Source organism: Pan troglodytes, chromosome 5 (genome assembly GCF_028858775.2).
Source record: "Pan troglodytes isolate AG18354 chromosome 5, NHGRI_mPanTro3-v2.0_pri, whole genome shotgun sequence".
Taxonomy (NCBI): domain Eukaryota; kingdom Metazoa; phylum Chordata; class Mammalia; order Primates; family Hominidae; genus Pan; species Pan troglodytes.
This window is the reverse complement of record NC_072403.2, coordinates 103,343,376-103,363,408: the sequence shown is the minus strand read 5'-3', so window position 1 is coordinate 103,363,408 and position 20,033 is coordinate 103,343,376. Positions and strand designations below refer to the sequence as shown.

The following is a 20,033-nucleotide window of genomic DNA, read 5'->3' as shown; positions in this document are numbered from 1 at the left end:
TCTGAAGTGTCCACTCTGGTGAAGACAAACTGCTGCCCTTTCCACGATAGAAGAGGTCCAAAAGACAAAGAACTTAGAGTCTGATGTTCGAGGGCAGGAACCATCCAGAATAGGAGAAAGATGAGGCCAGAAGACTCAGCAAATCTGCTCTTTCCAACTTCTACTGCCTGCTTCATTCTAGCCATGTTGGCAGCTGATTAGATGGTGCCCACCCAGATTGAGGGTGGTTCTGCCTGTCCCAGTCCACCGACTCAAATGTTTGTGTGTGTGTGTGTGTTTGTGTTGTTTTGTTTTGTTATGTTTTGAGACAGAGTCTCGCTCTGCCACCCAGGCTGGAGTGCAGTGGTGTGATCTCGGCTCACTGCAATCTCTGCCTCCCAGGTTCAAGTGATTCTCCTGCCTCAGCCCCCCGAGTAGCTGGGACTACAGGTGCACACCACCATGCCCGACTAATGTTTGTATTTTTAGTAGAGATGGGATTTCACCATGTTGGCCACGCTGGCCTCAAACTCCTGACTTCAGGTGATCCACCAGCCTCAGCCTCCCAAAGTGCTGTGATTACAGATATGAGCCACCACGCCCTGCCCACTGACGCAAATGTGAATTTCCTCTGGCAACACTCTCACAGACACACCCAGAAACAATACTTTGCATCCTTCAATCCAATAAAGTTGACACTTCCTATTAACTATCACAGTCACTAAAAGTAATCCATTTGTGTGATTTTAATGCTTTCATTTTTTAAAATAAAATCTATCCTTTTGTAATTGTATGTACATATATTTTGCTGGCAAGTTATAAGAATCGCTTGAAAGTAGTTATAACTTCACTAGAAAATAGCAGTTGCTTAAAAATATCTGCTGTTTAAAAGTTGGGAAAAAGTGGTACAAACAATATACCCAATTGAAAATTAAGACAGTGTCTAAAGATGGTTCCCATAAAATCAGAAACTTCAGTGTCATTTCCGGGAATGATTAAACTTTAACATAATGAAAAAGGAAAGAGTTATTTCTGATATTCAGAAAAAAATAAAGTTCAGAGGAAGATCTGAAAAGTTGATTTAAAAAAAAACATAAAAGTGACCATTCTGATTGGAAAAAAAGATTAAACAGTACTATTAACATAAACATGTTTTTGTTAAAGAAATACATTAATTTTTTTTCAGGCCAATTTTACAATGAACATATATCATTTACCCAGTGGAAATTTATTTTTGTTTTAGAAAAAAGGGCATGCAATTATACATTCATACTGGAAAACCTTTATACTAAAAACAAAAGAGAGGTAAGATGTAAAAACATAGTATATTAGATTTCTTGAACAAAGTTCTGTAAATACTCTGTTGTCAATTAAAATAAAAAAGGTTAGATGTGTAAATAATTATTTAAACACTCTTGTAAGCCATCAGATTGTCTAGTATATGTTGGGTAAAAAAAATTAAACATACTAAGTATCCGATAATTCAAAGAAAATGTATATTGAATATAAATTACTTAAATTTACAGATAAAGAAGTTAAAAATGCTAAAATTGTCACAAATTTTGTTACCATTTGTTAGTCCCTTCATTCTTACAATAAGCATGGTTCAATTAACTAACAATTTCCCATAAAACCTTTGTTCTTGTGTTTCAGAAATTGAACAAGATATTGGAACTGAAAGGAGGCAGATGAGCAAAGCTTGCATTTTAGGTGTCTTGAAGATTAGTTTGAGAAAACTGAGCTAAATTGTATACTTTTGATGTCTCAGCTTTCAAGTCAGCTCAGACTCAGCTCTAGTCTAAATGCAAGGACATTGGATACCTCCCTTTCAAAGCTTTTCATTCCTCAAGATGAGGTATTCAATTTTTGAAATGTAACATTCCAACTCCCTCATGATCAAATGGTTTTTGAAAAAGAACAGAAGCTTCTGAAACATTATTATAACCAAAAAAAGGCAAAAATAACTACAAAAGAATAGATTCATGCTTAACCAAAACTAAAAGGCAAAAGGACATATTCCAAATAGTCTCATTCAAGGACAAAAACCAACAGAAAAATCTTTCAGCAGGGTCAAAACACTGCAAATAAGTGTCCCAAGCTTGCAAGACTAAAAGAGCTAATGGTTATGTAAACCTTATAAGTAACTGGATATAAAGAAATAGAACTACTTAGCAATGATAATTGGGCAAAGGAAGTATGAACTAAGATTATCATTGTCCATACATATGTGTGTGTGTGTGTGTGTGGATATATATGATATATATATATCATATATATGTTAATAGGGAAATGAAATTTCTAATTTCAGTTAAAACACTGTAAAATTTATAAGAAACAGTGCTGTCCAAGGTGGTATGTGTGTGTACATATACGCATGTAATATACATACATATGTAACACACAAATGTATATATGCTCAATATTAGTTAATTCCCTACTCATTCATTTATTCCTCATTCATTCATCTATTAGTTTATTCATTTAGCAAATGTATGACCTCCTGTGAGCCAAGCACTATGTAAGGCATTGAGAATATCATGACGAATACAACATACATGATCTGTTATTTATGGTTTCTAGGAGTCTATTAGGCAAGATGGACAATTTTGAAATAATCAACAAAGTGAAATAAATTTTCATGTAAGTAAAATGGGGAATAAGCAAAAAGAACATAGAGTTTTCATGGTTGCAAAAAGAAGACACTTACGGAAGCATCTTTGGGTCAGTTATGACAGTTTGGTAATTTCTGAGCCTGAGTCCAAGTACATATTCTATTGTAGCTATGAAAAAGAAAAACAGTGATTAGCCTGTGGCATCGGGTTTTCACTGTCAGAGTGTTATAACTTTTAACCTCTCTATTGAATTATAATACAAATTAATTTTAATTAAATAACAGAATTTCTAAAGCATTTAATAAGTGCATATTCCACATGGACATATGTTCAGATATCATTTAAAAAGTTATTATCTTTAAAGAAATTTTAAAATTACACTGACAAAGTGCAGTAGTGTCAAACTCTAGAGACCAAGATATATAATATGATTGTCAGACCAAGAATGGTAGAAAAAGTTCACTTGTAAATACCGAAATATGAATTTCAGAGGTGTTGGCAGAAACAGCCCATTAAACAAGTCAGCAGCTCAAAATCTGCCTAAGCAATAATTTCCAGTTTTAACAGGAAACTTTGTTTTAGCAGGCTCTCCCAGTGATTCTGTTGCACACTCAAGTTTGAGGAGTACAATTCTAGGGCCTCAGATCAGTTCCTCCCATCTTTACCATTAAGTTACTTACCAGCCCCGCTTTATGCTCTACACATTCCTTTGACTTTCGGCCTTTTCTCTACGTATGTTCATCTCTTCTGGAGATAGCCCTATCTGTTTTTTGCTGTGTCTATTTTCTTTTTATCTGAAACATCCAAGCCTGGGATATATCTACCACATAAAATCACATAACCCTGAGGTTTTCTTCTTCTTCATCATGGACTCATCCTGAGCCCGTTTATACTAGTGAAGATACTGGCCACAAAACATCAAAAAATACAGTCACCTTACATTGAATAATACATATTTTTTATCTTGCTTAAAAGTATGTAGAAATTCCAGGCCATAAATTCATTCAGACAAGTTCTTTTCATCTTGTGGGCCCCCTATTCCCAGGACTGTGTCCTCATTTGCAGAGTTGAAGCTGAATGTGGACACCTCTATGTTCTAAATCAAGGGAAAAGAAAACATAAGAAGTCCAAGGAAAGTGATTTCCTTTTAGACAAGTGACCTAAAGGTTACACATTCACTTTTTCTCATGTTCAACTGGCCACAAGGGTGGCTGTTCAGCCATGTGCCCAGGAAGAAGAGAGAAGAGACCTGACCTGGCAATCATTAGTCAACACCACACCTACACACTATATCCTCTCTAGAAGTCCTCTAAGTGCATGGCATCTCCCTGGCTATTCACAATGTGTACCATCTTCTCTTCTCAAACAAATGGAAGCATGACCCTGTCCTAATCAATAAAGTGTTATACTTAATTATCTGTGATTCTTTTGTCTATGACCTCAAATCATCCTTTGATTATTGGTAGAAGCAGAGCCCTCTATAAATACAGGCAAGAGGCCTGTCTGCAAGGTATAGAAAAGAAGTAGTAAATTAGAAGGTAGAATGCTTACAGAATCCAAACGTGCCCTCATTTTGTCCATAAGTCATCTTCAATTTAAATATACATAAGCTTATATATCTTATATATATGTACGTATAGCAATACACAACACACACACATACAATAGACAGTTTTCAATATATAAATTTGTTTTTCTCACTACAATTAATTTTAAAATCCATTTTTTACAATTCATAAAATATTTCTCCCTAGGGGAAAAATGATTACAATGGGAAAAATCTTCTAGACTATCATGCTAAATCATCCTCAATGTGTATATAGGATTTACAGCATTTGCATTCGTGAAGGCAATCACATGCAATATTATAACTAAATACTTTCTTTATGAACCCTCACTGGAGATTTTAAAATTTCATTCCCTCTGACATAGTTTTGATATTTGTCCCCACTCAAATCTCACGTTGAAATGTTATCCTTAATGCTGGAGGTGGAGCTTGGTGGGAGGTGTTTGGATCATGGGGCTGGATCCCTCATGAATGGTTTGGGCCATCCCCTTGGTGGTAAGTGAGCTCTTTCTGAGTTCACAAGAGCTCGGGTCCTTTAAAAGTGTTTGGCATCCTCCCCCGACACTCCTATTTCTGCTCCTGCCATGTGAGACAACTGTTCCCACTCTGACTTCTGGGGAAACTTCCTGAGGCCTCCACAGAAGCAGATGCCATCATGTGTCCTATAAAGCCTGCAGAACCTTAAGCCAATTAAACTTCTTTTATTTATAAATTACCCAGCCTCAAGCATGTCTTTATAGCAATGCAAGAACCACTTAATATACTCTCTTTCCCCCTTCACCAGATAATGTGAATTTGGGAATGCTCAGTCCTCTTACCTCTTGCCTGTTGACCAATGAGACCAGAGACCAAGTCGAAATTGCTGATATGTCCTTGGCTTTGGCTGTGGATTCACCTGGACAGCGAGTGTCAGAAGGGTTGAGAGTCAGGGATTGCTATGGAGTGCAAATTAGAAGCCCTATGAGTCAGGGTTTCCTGATAAGGTAATATTCAGGAGAATTTTTTCAGTCTTTATTGACTTCTCATTCATACATCATCTTTCCTTCTTAGATCCCCATGGATTGGTCCATTTATTGATATCTTTTAAAAATTCAACCTATATCAAATCAGCTCTATCCTAGAGGTGACACATACAAGTTTCATGATATCTAGAAGACATATCCCTTTAGAGAATAACAATAATTAATCATTGAAGGATGAACCTTTCTTATTCCTCATGCCCTTTACTTTCTCTTTTACACAGTAACGGCAAAGCCCAGGTCCAGCATTTTTCTGGTGGGGTCTGAGAGTACTTAATAGATCAACAGAAGACTACATGCATTATAAAAATAATTGGGCTGGGATAATCTTAGTCATTTTACCATAAGAGTCAGGGTTTAAAAAATGCTGACTTAAGTGGGATAAGGTAGGGGAAGGGAATAAGAAAGCTACAGTAATATGTAAGAATGTATTCAACTAAAAGTAGAAAAATTCTAAAGCACAATTATGAGAATACACAAAAGTTTTATACATAAAATATACACATAAAATCACATCAGTATATTATATCTTAATTTGTATAAAAATTCACTTTCTTAATATCCAATTCAGTATTTCATTGACATCATCTCCATACATTTATGGTAGCTGGTGGAAAAAAGAACAAATATACATACAAAACCATATTGTTCAGGGTGGGGAAAAATGGTGAAAGTAGAAAAAAACTATTTTCTGTTATTTAAAAAGTTCAGATGAAAATATTTAATATGCAGTACATACATTTATATGTAACTTGAACCACAATTTAGGCAACTTATTTATTAAATTCCACTACTTCTGAGATTTTTATTATTTAATTAGGTTTAAGTGTACCTAGTGTGATCTTTTCAAAGGAAATTTCCTAGCAAAAAATAATGGTAAGCAATGTGAAAATGTCCTTACTCAAGAGAATAAAGTACTGCTATATGGTATATGATTGATTACCAGTTGGCATGGAATCCATGTGTTGATACTAAGTCATGTTTTTGATTCATTAACTCTACTGTTTAAAAAATCTACAGGGAAACATAACCCTTATTTAATTTCACATTATTTAAAAGCAAACATATTCTAGCTCTTAAAACTTTACCTGTGATTTCTATTTAAACAATACCAGCATCTTCTTAATCCAGGTTCAGATGTTAACTCAGGTGCATATATACCCACATCAAAAATTTTCTTTTTTTTTTACTTTTTAAATTTTTTTATTATACTTTAAGTTCTAGGGTACATGTGCACAACATGCAGTTTTGTAACATTTGTATACATGTGCCATGTTGGTGTGTTGCACCCATTAACTTGTCATTTACATTAGGTATATCTCCTAATGCTATCCCTCCCACCTCCCACCACCCTACAACAGGCCCTGGTATTCGTCTCAAAAAAAAAAAAAAAGTTAGCCAGGTGATGTGTGTGTCTGTGTGTGTTTATTGCAAGACAGATTATGAAAACAAATCCAACTAAAAAAAAAAGTAAGCGGGAGGTGAATGTGTGACAGAATGATAATCTGGAATATTCATTTGTGGGTTCACTAGCTATATCCAAGCAGCATCTCCAACTCAAAACTTCACTTAGAATAATAGTCTCCAATCCAATCCAGGTTGCTGTGAATGCCATTAATACATTCCTTTTTATGGCTGAGTAGTATTCCATTATATATATATATGTGTGTGTGTGTGTGTGTGTGTATACATATATATATATATATATATATATATGACAGTTTCTTTATCCACTTGTTGACTGATGAGCATTTGGGCAGGTAACAGTTACTTTTGCACCAACCTAATAAATAAAGACTTTCTGGGACTTCCTAAAGGTCACCATAGCCAAAATAAAGGCACTCCACAGCAGATTGTGGAGTAACTCGTTTCCAGTTGGGATCTAAGGAGGTTTAGCCACCAGTTCCAGGAACCAAGATGGGAGTGGAGTCACTAGCTATAGCAAAGGCGGCCTGGAATCCATTCGGATTACAACTGACACACAGGTGTCCTCTACCACACTCACCCTGGTGCCTCTTGAATATTCTACTAACTGATGTGGGTGGGGAAAATACATATAGGAGACATTCTGATTATGATTGAATGTTAAACCTGAGCTGACTGAAAAACAGGTAAATTAGACAGAGAAATCTAGAAAATATCTAGATTAAATTGTCTGCCATTTTGCAGACTGAGTTCTAAGAATTGGAAAGTCAAATCGAGTTACTGAAATAAAGAAAGTTACATTTTTGCACATCAGAGTCTGTAACTTGGATATTTATAGCTACCAAACATGAAAGGCCTTGCGTGTCGGACTAAGGAGTTTGGGTTTTATCCTGAAGGCACTAAGAGGCAATTGAAGAATTTCAAATAGAAAAATGAGAGAAGCAGATTTGAATTGTATAGAACACATTCTAGCAGCAATGTGGAGAATGGATTGGTGAATTAAAGAACAGAAATGTAGAAAACCAGAGTAAGGGAGCCCAGAAAAGAGACTTTTGACTTAATTACAGAAATAAGTAAGAGACCACAGGAATAAGGTGTGATAGCAAGGAGGAAAAGGAGTGGACTCATTTGAGAGTGCTTAAGTGACAGCTATCTCCTTCCAGCTCAATCCATTCAACCTCAGGAGACTGGTCACTGGGACAAGATTCTGATCACAATGCTAGCAGTAAACCACCCCTCCACTTAAACCAGTTTGCTGCTCCTGTGCTGACCTCCATGGCTCCTGAATTCCTGCACATTAGCTATTATGTTTTGTTTTATTTTATTTTATTTTCATTTCTTAAAAGGTGATAAGCTACCATCTATACATATTAATACCATTTTATATACATTACATACATTGACCATATACAGTAACTAAAGTCTAAATATAAAGTATTTTCAGATTAAAACTGTATAGTGTAAAGCAGTATTGGTTGGCTGAGTGCATTTTTCTATTCCTACGGCCAAACTGCTTTTTATATAAAAGCTTAGAATGTTGTATGAGTTCAATGCATTCTATGAGAACAGAATTCCTTAGTACAAATCCAAACTGTAGAACTTATTGGTCCCATGATTTTGTTGGTCCAAGTCAGTCTCTCTTTAACTCTGTTTATCTGTGAAATGGGGATAACACTAGGACCTTCTTCATTAGTTCATGTAAGAAACTTAGTATAGGGCCAGGAACAGAGAAAGCACACAATAAATAGTAACAATTGACTCCGTGAGAAATTTGACATTTCTTAAAATGAGTTTACATTTTTAAGTTGTATTTAGCACCAAGGAGTTTCCTCACCAAAATTTGTCTTCTCATACTATATATATTCAAATAAGGGGATCTTTATATTAAAATCTATGAGTACAAAAGAGTAAACAGCCACATAATTCACACATTTTTCATTAGCCTGTATGTTGTTTTGGCCATATACATACAGATATCTCTATATCTTTAATTCTAAAACATTTTACAGAAAGGCAGGGCAAATACTGTCCTCTATATTTTATGTGGTGCTGAGTTTAGATGCAAAGGTTTAATTTACAACAATAATAAAGGGTAGATAAGAAATAATCCAAATGGAAAGAAGACTCTTGCCAGTTGGGTTATTTCTGCTGAGCAGAATGTTTATTTTTTCTTAGAACAAATTAGAAGTTTTCCAGATGGTTTATCTAAAGTATTTTTCTCTCCTCCAGGCAGAGGATAAATTAAAAGTGTTAGGAAAAGGTCATTCCCACCTCTCCAAGAAGCACATTTTCATAATTAAAAGAGGTAAAGTTCAACCACAAATGAAGTGATCTCTACTTAACATATAAGTTACATTTGTACATCACAGGTAATTGTTTAATTTGAAGTCTGTTAAAAATATTTTAAAGCTATTAATCACCTTTCGTGGCCTTTTTTTAATTCAAAACACTAATCTTTATCGTAAGACTAGCAAAAAACGGGTATGGTGGCTCACGCCTGTAATCCCAGCACTTTGGGAGGCCGAGGCTGGCAGATCACCTGAGGTCAGGAGTTCGAGACCAGCCTGACCAACATGATGAAACCCCATCTCTACTAAAAATACAAAAATTATCCAGGCGTGGTGACAGGCACCTGTAATCCCAGCTACTTGGGAGGCTGAGGCAGGAGAATCACTTAAACCTGGAAGGCGGAGGTTGCAGCAAGCCAAGGTCACAGATCACGCCATTGCACTCCATCCTAGGCAACAAGAGCGAAACTGTCTCAAAAAAAAAAAAAAAAAAAAAAACCTAGCCCAGGAAATGCATTACACTAATTTCCCAACAGCAACAAATGAAGAACGGTTTTATTCAACTCATTCCTAGCTAAAAACCTATAGATGGGTGCATGAGTTGTCCTATAACAACACCTTGTCAGGGTATTATTGGAGGGAAGAGGGGGTCCTGTCTCTGGCACCATATTTTACATTAGATAAACAATTTATTTCTAACTTGATCCTCCCACGATGGTAAAGGAGGAAGAATCTAATATTGAGTTTTGCAGGAGAGATTGTATCACTTGTCAAATTAAGATCGCTACTTTTGTGAGATGGAAAATGAATCTTAAAACAAAGCTGAGACTCCAGCAGAAATTCATCTCGATTCTGTAATGGTTTGCAGTTCTACACGACAATATGCTGTGGAAGTTAAACAGGAAGCAGGCTGTCCACCTGCCAGTCAAGCAGAAGGGAAGCCTCCATCCAGCTCCAAGCTTACAAACTGGGCCATGAACATGTAGGCCGGTTTATGTTCCTGTTTATGAGGTTGAACAAATAGAATTATTAGCCAGTAATTACGCAAGCAAAACAGGATGATTTCCACAGACAAACATTCTTCTGTTAATAATCATGAGGCAGCTGTAATTATAAATAGAGATATCATGGAGGCATTTATATAGCCACATCTTGGCTTTGCCCTTGTTATTTGAGGGGAGTCACTTGCACTAGAGAAAAACTTTATCTTTGGATAGTAGAGAATTTTCTTATAGTTTTAAAAGGGGAAACAGAATCAATTTTGATGGAAGATTTAAGGTAATCTCAGTACTTTCAAATTTTAAACTCAGGAGAGTGAAAACAGTAGCATCATCTATGGTCCCTAATAACTGGAAAACATGCTCATTGAAATTAAATTTCTAATGCAAGACACCATCAAGGTACCAATTCATTAGCTTGATAGGGCGGCTTATTTAGTGCACAATTAGGAAGGACTAATCTGTTTTTCATTATGGAAAATTTTCTCTCTCTCCCTCGGATGACTACATGTGGCAACGTACTGGAATCCTTTTATATTCTGTTATATTAAAAAGTAAACAATGTTATAGCTGTAACATTTAAGTTCAGATGATCCAGGGGAATTTTAAAGACTATTATCACACCTCATGAATATGTTTGAACATAAACTCCAGGTCAATAAAAAGACTCTGTAAGTCCCCTTGCAATACTCTAGCCAGGATGTGGTAAAATAAATTTCCTCAGAATTGTTTAGCTCTTTGAGAAAAAGATGTAAATTTTTATTCCACATAAAAAAGAGAGATCCTTCAATGTTTTCTCAATTTCCTTGTTTCTCCTCTATCTCTAAAATGGAAGCAACCAGAACCTTCTCAGTTTCCCAATTAGTTTGACTTAAGAAGAACCAGTCTATGGTTGTCTTTATATGTATGTGAGGAAACCACTTTAGGATATTTTCTGAACCCAAGTTCCGGACATTAAGGCCATACACTGTCACTCAGCAGTCCACGTGGACAGCCCTCACCCTTAGGAGTTGGCCATTCTCATGGTCGCTGCCCAAAAGCCATCTGGGAAAACCTTTCTTCAGGAAGAGACATGATCTTCTCATTTTTTGCATTGCTCGTGTATGATTTCTTCACTTACAGTGGGAGGGTCCAAGAAAAAACACTGAAAGGAGAAGAAGTGAGGCTGCTTCCTCCCCACTCATTCTCAGGACCACAGCAGCAGCTCCACAGACATTGTTTACATGTGTGTTATAAACTATTTCACTTGAAGAACGTGTTCCCTGTTAATAAAACAAACATATTTGCTTTTCTACATTGAATTTAAGACTCTGATAGCTGCCAAAATTGTCAGCATAACATATTAAGGCTTCTGAAGAGAAAAGAAAAGAATATCCCAATGCTGAAAACTTAACACTATTGTGACACCAGACACCAGAGTGCAAGGTGAGTCATTTTTTTTTAACAGGGGTTGCAAGAAATGTTATTGGTCTCCACTGCTTTACTAGTTGGACTTACTAATATATTGTTTAGGGTAATCTGCATAAATTTTATCCAGACACACCTCAGAGATGTTTTGGTTTCAGTTCCAGACCACCACAATAAAGCACATATTGCAATGAAGCTAGTTACATACATTTTTTGGTTTGCCGGTGCATATAAAAGTTATGTGTAACTATACTGGAGTCTTTTAAGTGTTCAATAGCATTATGCCTAAAAAAAATGCACCTATCTTAATTTGTAAAATACTTTGTTCCTAAAAAATGCTAACAATTCCAGGAGGCTTCAGCAAGTCATAATCTTTTTGCTCATGGAAGTTCTTGCCTCAATGCTGATGGCTGCTGACTGATTAGACTGGTGATCGCTGAAGACTGGGGTGGCCATAGCAATTTTTAAAAATAATACATCAATAAAATCTTCCATATCAATTGACTCTTCCTTTCACAAAATATTTCTCTGTAGCATGCTATGCTGCATTTTACCCACAGTGGAACTTCTTTCAAAATTGGAGTCAATCTTCTCAAGCCCTACCACTGCTTTATCAGTTAAGTTTCTGTAATATTCTAAATCCTTTGATGTCATCTCAAAAATGTTCATAGTATTGTCACCAAAAGCAGATTCCATCTCAAGAAACTAGTTTCTTTGCTCATCCATAAGAAGCAAATCCTCATCAATTTAAATTTTATCATGAGATTGTAGCAATTCAGTCACATCTTCAGGCTCCACCTCTAATTCTGGTTCCCTTATAATTTCTAATACATCTGCATTTAGTTTCTCCACTGAAGTCTTGAACCTCTTAAGGTCATCCATGATAGTTGGAATCAGCTTCTTTCAAACTCATGTTAATGGTGATATTTTTTACCTCCTCCCATGAATCATGAATATTCTCAATGGCATTTAGAATGATGAATCCTTTCCAGAAGGTTTCCAATTTACTTTATCCAGATCTGTGAGAGGAATCACTATTTATAGCAACTTTAGCTCTAGGAAATGAATGTTTTAGATAATAAGACCTGAAAGTCAAAATTACTCCTTAATCCATGGAGTGCAAAATAGATATTGTCTTAGCAGGCATAAAACCATTAATCTCCTTATACATCTCCATCAGAGCTCCTGGGTGACCATGTGTACTGTAAATGAATAGTAATATTTTCAAAGAGGTCTCTTTTTCTATGCAGTAAGTCTCAACAGTGAGTTTAAAATATTCAGTAAACCATGCTGTAAACAGATGTGCTGTCATCTATGCATTGTTGTTCATTTATAGAGCACAGACAGAGTAGATTTATAATAATTCTTAAGGGCCCTAGGGCTTTTGGAATAGTCAATGAGCATTGGTTTCAACTTCAACACACCAGCTCTATTAGTTCCTAACAAGAGAGTCAGACTATCCTTTGAAGCTTTAAGCCAGGCATTGACTTCTCTCTAGCTATGAAAGTCCTAGATGGCATCTTCTTTCAGTAGAAGATTGATTTTTCTACATTGAAAATGTTTAGTGTAGCCACCTTCATCAATGATCTTAGCTATACATTCTGGATAACTTGCTGTAGCTTCTTCATCAAAATTTGATGTTTCACCTTGCACTTTTATGATATAGAGATGGCTTCTTTTCTTAAATCTCATGGATCAACATATTCTTTCTTTTTTCTTTTTTATTTTTTCTTTGAGACAGAGTCTTTCTCTGTCATCCAGACTGGAGTGCAGTGGCATGATCTCAGCTGACTGCAACCTCTGCCCCCTGGGTTCAAGCGATCCTCCTGCCTCAGCCTCCTGAGTAGCTGGGATTACAGTCCTGCACCACCACACCTGGCTAACTTTCGTATTTTTAGCAGAGATAGGGTTTCACCATGTTGGCCAGGCTGGTCTTGAACTCTTGACCTCAAGTGATCTGCCCACCTTGGCTGGGATTACAGGCATGAGTCACCATGCCTAGCGAACATTTTCTAGTTTCAATTTTTTTTTTTTTCCTGCAGCTCCTTCACCTCTCTCAGTCTTCATGGAATTAAAGATAGTTAAAATCTCACTCTGGATTAGGATTTGGTTTAAGTGAATCTTGTTGCTAGTTTAATCTTCTATCCACGCCACTCCAACTTTCTCCATATCAGTAGGTCTATTTTGCTTTCTTATATTCATGTGTTCACTGTGATAGCATTTTTAATTTCTTTCAAGAAAGTTTCCTTTGTATTTACAACTTGGTGAACCATTTGGTGCCAGAGGCCTAACTTTTGGCCTGTCTCAGCTTTTGACATGCCTCCTTCACTAAGCTTAATCGTTTCTATCTTCTGATTTGAAGTGAGAGACATGAGACTCTTTTCATTTGAACACTGAGAGGCCATTTTAGGGTTATTAATTGACCTAATTTCTATATTGTTGTGTCTCAGGGAATAGAGAAGCCTGAGAGAGAAAAAGAGAAGGGAGAATGGCCAGTTGGTGGAGCACTCAGAACATACACAACATTTATCGATCAAGTTTGACATCTTGTATGGGTACAGTCCGTGGTGCCCCAAAACAATTACAACAGCAGCATCAAAAGTCACTAATCTCAGCTTACTGTAACAAACATAATCATCATTAAAAAGCTTGAAGTATTGTGAGAATTACCAAAATGTGATGCAGAGACACAAAGTGAGCACATGCTGTTGGGAAAATGGTGTCAACAGACTTGTTCCATGCAGGATTGCCACAAACCTTCAACTTGTAGAAAATGCAATATCCATGAAATGCAATAAAGCAAAGTGCAGTAAAATGAGATATGTCTGTATACTATAAAAGTTACGTACAAATAGGTTCTAAAAAGGTTCACTTAAAAAAAAAGTTAGAAAGGCTTGTGGTAACTTGCAAGAAGTAATTTTCAACAATTAAAATTTTATCTAGGGGTATAGATGAGGTCCTATACTAACAATTTGGTCTTAGAGTATCTTCATCCACAAGGCAAGTGCTCATTATTTATTCAACCTTGTCAGAAGCTCTATAAATACATATTGCTCTTCTAATAGGATAATAATTAAAAGATAGACTAATGAAGGTAAAAATAACTGTAAGAATCTCAGAGTGTGGGCTCCAGCCTGTTCAGAAGGAAATGCCTAACACTTGGGGTGCTCTTTATGAAACACCATGAAAGGCTTAGCTGTGTAATGGCCTCATACAAATGTGGGATAATTTTACTAGCAAAAAATAAGTCAATGTTGCATGCCAAAATATGACATCAAACCAAGGCCATGTGTTTTCATTAAACAATAAGCTGGTTTTAATTATGTCAGAATTTTTTATTATTTGTATAATTCATTTTGTCATCTGCTAATATACAGTAGCAGAAAACTAACAGCAGTCACAAAAAGTTAAAGAAAAAAAAAAAACATTGCAGGACACTTGAAGTTCAGATAATTGTCAGGTTAAAAGCCACCAAGATTTTATTTTATCAAGAGAGAACTTGGACCAATTCATCAAACTTTGGTGTTCCTTAAGGGTGTAGTTTGAGAACTGTGAACCTAATATATTTGCCACACTTTACAAATGAAGCAAACAAGTCCCAGAGAGGTCAACAATTCACTCAACGACACACTGTTATTAGAAAAACTAGAGCCCAGATCTCCAGCTGCCGGGCCAGCTTACTTGCTTTCTTTTTTCTTTTTATCTCAGGACTTGTTCCATAGGAAACTGTGTAACTGTTTTTCTCAATTTTATACTCATTGCTGGCTCAGAGGTTGTATATGGACTGAATTTCACTAAGTTCCTATATGTCTGTACCGGTTTGCATACCCCTTACTATTAGTACATGAATGTATACATTTCTTCTCATTGTCACAACAGTCAAAGTGACAGAGCTATTAATGGCCTTCTCCAAAGTCCTCCTGCCATCCTTTGTCTTTGTTAATTTTTGTTATATTGACAGTGAGCTCAGCTCTAGGAGCAAATTAGTCTAAGCCAATTTCTCTTTGTTAGATACACAATTTTCCAACATCTTTGCAGCTAAGCGTTGGTCACATAACATGCTTCCGATCAATGTGATGCAAGAAGAACTCGTCCAGGAAATACTTTATTTTCCAGCAGAAAGTGATGGGCATGAAAGTTGACCCTCTTTGAACAGCCCCATCCCATTCTTTCTCTGAATGGTGCCATAGGATATGATGCCTAGAACATAAACAACCATCTTATCCCCCACAAAGCAACCACTGAAAGATGAAAAGCCAAACAAATAAGAAAGCTAAAGAAAAAAAGAAGGCCTTAATGGCATTGCTAAATTTCTGCATGAATCTAGAGCAACCCCACCTCTACACTCATTATTGTGTGAGATATTTATGTCTTGGTTGCTTGGACCAATATTAGACAGGTATTCGGTTCCTTATAATGTAACCAACAGCCTTAACTAATATGCTTGCAATTACATGATTTTCCAGTTAGCCATTCCAATGAGTTTAAAGTGGTATCCCACTTTTCGTATTCATTTGAATTTCTCGGATCATAAGTAACATTAAATATCTCTATCATGCCATTATTAACTATTCAAGTTTCATCTCCTGTGAATTTACAACCATTGTCTCTTTTTTAATCAATGAATTTATTTTATGTTCTAGATATTAATTTTGTTACCCATTCTTTAGTTCTCCTTATGTATCTTTGTTAAATAAATAATTTTGATATTGTTAGATTTATTTTTTCTTATGATTTGTGCTCTTTTGTCATGTTTAAAATGTTTTTTCCCATCCTCTGCCCACAAAGATATTCTCTTCTATTTTGTTTATAGCTTCACCTTTCACATTCAGGTGCTTAATCAGGATGGTTAAGGGGGTTGACTTTTGCTTATGATCTCAGGCAGAAATTACACTTTATTTTTACCCATACAGTTAATCAGTTTGTCCAGTGCCATCTATGAGACCGGCAATCTCTCCCCCTCTAATTAGTAGTGTCATCGTGAACTGAGACAATGTTACCATTTGGACATATGTCTATTCTATTCTCAACAGTCTACATAGTATGTCTTCATATTTGCTAGCATGTGTCTCCCTCTTTAATCTTAACTAATCATAAACATGCAATTTACTTTACTAATTTTGAATCTGCTTGTCAGTTTTCTCAAAAATTTCTACTGTGATGCTGATTAGAGTGGCATTACATTTGCAGATTAATTTGAAAAACTTTTTACATTTTTAATTTATATCATCTATAAATGTAGCTTAATTCTTCATTTACTTTTTAAATTTACTTTATTTTTTTTCTTGTTTTAAATTATTTTATTTAGCATTTGGATATTTTCTATTTATTTATTTTCTTTAGTATTTGTTTTTTATTTCCTTTAAAAATAATTTTAGTTTTTCCGTGGTTTCCATTTATTATTTTATTAGGTTATTTCTTGTGTACTTTATAGTTTTCATTCTTTCACAAATGTTTTTAGTTTTCTATACTTTTTTTGCTTTCTATTCTTGGTTTAGAGCAGCAGTCTTAATTTTTTATAAATCTAATAGCTTTTTCTGTATTCTTTTATTAGTTCTAATTGTTGACTGTACATTTAAATAAATCTCTTATGAAGGTAATTTTCATCTGTAAATACAAACCATTTTTTGTTATCATTTCAAATTTTTATAACTATTGTTTCTTTTTCTTTTTTAATCTTTGGCCCATACCTTCAGTATTAGGTTCAATAATAACTATCCTAGCTGATAGCATTCTTGTGCATTGAGATTTTACCCTACTCAAAATAAGTTTGGCAGAAAAGAGCTAGAAGTAAAAGAACTTTCACACTCACACAAAAAAACAATGCAAGATAATAACTTAGCCTGCCACTGTTTTTATGGGTGCTGACAGAAGACGCAACAGTCCTGGTTCAGAGACAAAGCAATTTATTATTCATAATAATAGCAGTAGCTGCAGTATTAATGTAATTACACTAGTTCCCCAAACCGCAAATCTCAGATGGTGTCATAAGTGACAGGTGGAGCCTTCACATACAATAGGATGCTCCAAATGAGAGGAATCCTATGTCTAGTGAAGCTGCCACTTTTTTAGCAAGCAGTGGGGAAGACTATACTTTGTCTGCAGGGAGATCTGGTGCATTGCAGAACTATGTGATTTACGTCTGCAAGGCATTATTTCATTTTTCAAAATTTCCAGTTGCATGAACAAGACTGAAAAATAGCCCAGGTGAATAAACAAGGCTTTGCAATTTTGACATACTCAGCAAGATGCTTAATAGAGCCCATGGCTTTACAACACTATGCTATTGCTGGTCTTACATGGAATTATATAAAATTAAACTATCTGCTAAGTATGATGTTAAGCTTTTGCTAAGCTTTTTGTCATATAGACTCTATAATTTAGGATGTTTCTTTGTATTTCCTTTTAAGAGATTTATCATAAGGAGATGCTGAATTTTTTAAGTCCATTTGCTCTATGTATTGAAATAAGCATGTGATTTTATTAGGCCATAAACAGGAAAATTTTAGGTATCTAGTGAAGATTCAACAATTCTCATAGTTGCAGGATAAATAGTGCTTTATGACAATATGTCTTTTCACACACTTCTAGATTTACTTAGCTAATATTTAACTTAAGATTTTGTATCTATATGTAAAGTGAAGTGAGCTTATAATTTTTTTTATAAACTATGATTCTCTCTAACAACTAAGGTTATACTAACCAGTCCTAAAAATGAGTTATCCAGCTTTCTCTTTTTTTTCTATTTTATAGAACAACCTGTCTTTTTCTTTAAAATTTGGTACAGCACACCTGTAAAACTATGTGGACGTGAGTATGGGGGTGTAGTTTTGATTTGTGGAAATTTTTTTTTATTTGTTTAAGTTTTGCTGCTGAGGAGTTCTGATTACTATTTCAATTTTCTTTTTAATGGCTATTAGTAAATTCATTTTTCATGTTTTTCCCTATAAAATTGCATCCCCTTTATTTAAATTTAGAATTTATTAATATAGAAGAATTTATTAATATAGAATTGAGTGTGTTCTTTAAATGCCTCACACTTTTTTCCTCTTTTCCAGTACGTAAATTTAGGTGTTGTTATTTTTACTCTCAATTCCACTCAGTTTTGCTCTTATTTTCATTTCCTATTTCCTGTTTCTTTAGGTTTACTCTGTTGCTCTTTTTCTAGTGACATGTGTTAAATGCTTAGTTCTATTTTAATTATTCTTGTTTGCAAATGTAAACTATAACTTTGTCTCTAAGTACTGTTGTACTTAGCTTCTTGACAGAAAGCTAAAATGTTAACTACTTTTTAATTGTTTTTTCTCTTTCTTCCTATTATTTACAAGTGTTGATATTTTTTAATTTTATTAAGTTATAACTGAAAAACATAATCTATGAGATGCTGGCTCATTCATATTAAAACCTTTTTGTAGCCAAAAACATGGTTAATTCAACATTGGATCAAAAATGTACATATATTCTAAGTTGGATATAAAGTTATTTGTATTAATAAGAATACTAGTACAGATATATATGTATACATTTGATCATATTAATAAAATTTTCTTTTTGTCTGCTTGACCTTTCAGATTTTGATACAGTTATATTTTTAACTTTCAATTACAGTTTTTCATTTATCTATATCTTTTCACATTACTGTTCTTATTTATTTTTATGTTATTTATATATTTGATATATGCCATATCAAAGAATATATTGTTAGATGCATTCAGATTCAAAATTATTTAACCTATTTAATCTACCGTCTATTACCATAATAGAAGAGTCTAACACATATCCATTCGAAGATGGGAAATATATTGGGGAAATATTATCTTGCCATAGTTTTAAAGACCTAATATGTAGCTTTTAATATCATTTTAAAAAATAATTTCAACTTTTATTTTAGACTCAGGGGTACATGTGCAGGTTTGTTACAGGGTATATTGCATGATGTTGAGGTTTGGGGTATGATCGATCTCCTCACCCAGTTTTTGGGCATTGTGCCTCACAGTTAGTTTTTCAACCCTTGACCTCTCTTTCTCCCCACTCTAGTAGTCTCCAGTGTCTACTGATGCCATCTTTATGTCCATGGGTACCTAACGTTTAGCTATTCCTTATAAGTGTGAACATGCATCAAGATCTTTTTTTTTTTAACGTCATGTGTAGTTTCCTGGGCTTTTAAAAAATAATCAATAACCTGGTGGCATTATCTTCCAAGCTAATCAATACATATATGAAACCTGACATTGTAAGATGGATTCTGAAAGTATTTAAGAGTTAAGACCAATTCCGTAACTCTCACGAGGATTTTTAAATAATCCACAACACTCCACTGTAACACCTTACATTCACTCCAGGGACTACATCCTCCTTCTCTGCAGTTATCACTATAAAAAATCTTTCAAGTGCTCTTATCAAGGGTTCTATATAGTTGGTCTGATGGCTTTGAACAATAGTGGCAATTTGTAATATAGTAGCTTCTCTCTCTTATACTCAGAAAAATCAAAGCATACAAAAACTATTTCTCCTGATGCAGTTTATGATCAAATGAAAGAAAAAGGAGTTTGGTCCAATCTAGGAAGACTACTCTTTATCTCACAAACCTTTAGTAGAAAAATGTTTCTGAGATCTATTTCCATGGGTTTTTTGGTTGTATAAAGACATTTTAGAAAATAAACCATTTTTTCCATTTTAATATTTCATGGCATGTTGAAGACTTTAAAAAAACAAATGTTCTTTCTTTAATCAGCCTG

At 34.8% G+C, this 20,033-nt stretch overlaps 1 long non-coding RNA gene across 1 annotated transcript in view; it reads right to left on the bottom strand.

The window, feature by feature from the left end:
• Positions 1-20,033, bottom strand: part of LOC104006913 (uncharacterized) — a 505,712-nt gene that overhangs the window by 205,764 nt on the left and 279,915 nt on the right. The window contains exon 3 of the long non-coding RNA XR_010158107.1: positions 2,687-2,759. This is a non-coding gene — a long non-coding RNA (uncharacterized LOC104006913). The remainder of the gene's footprint in view (positions 1-2,686; positions 2,760-20,033) is intronic.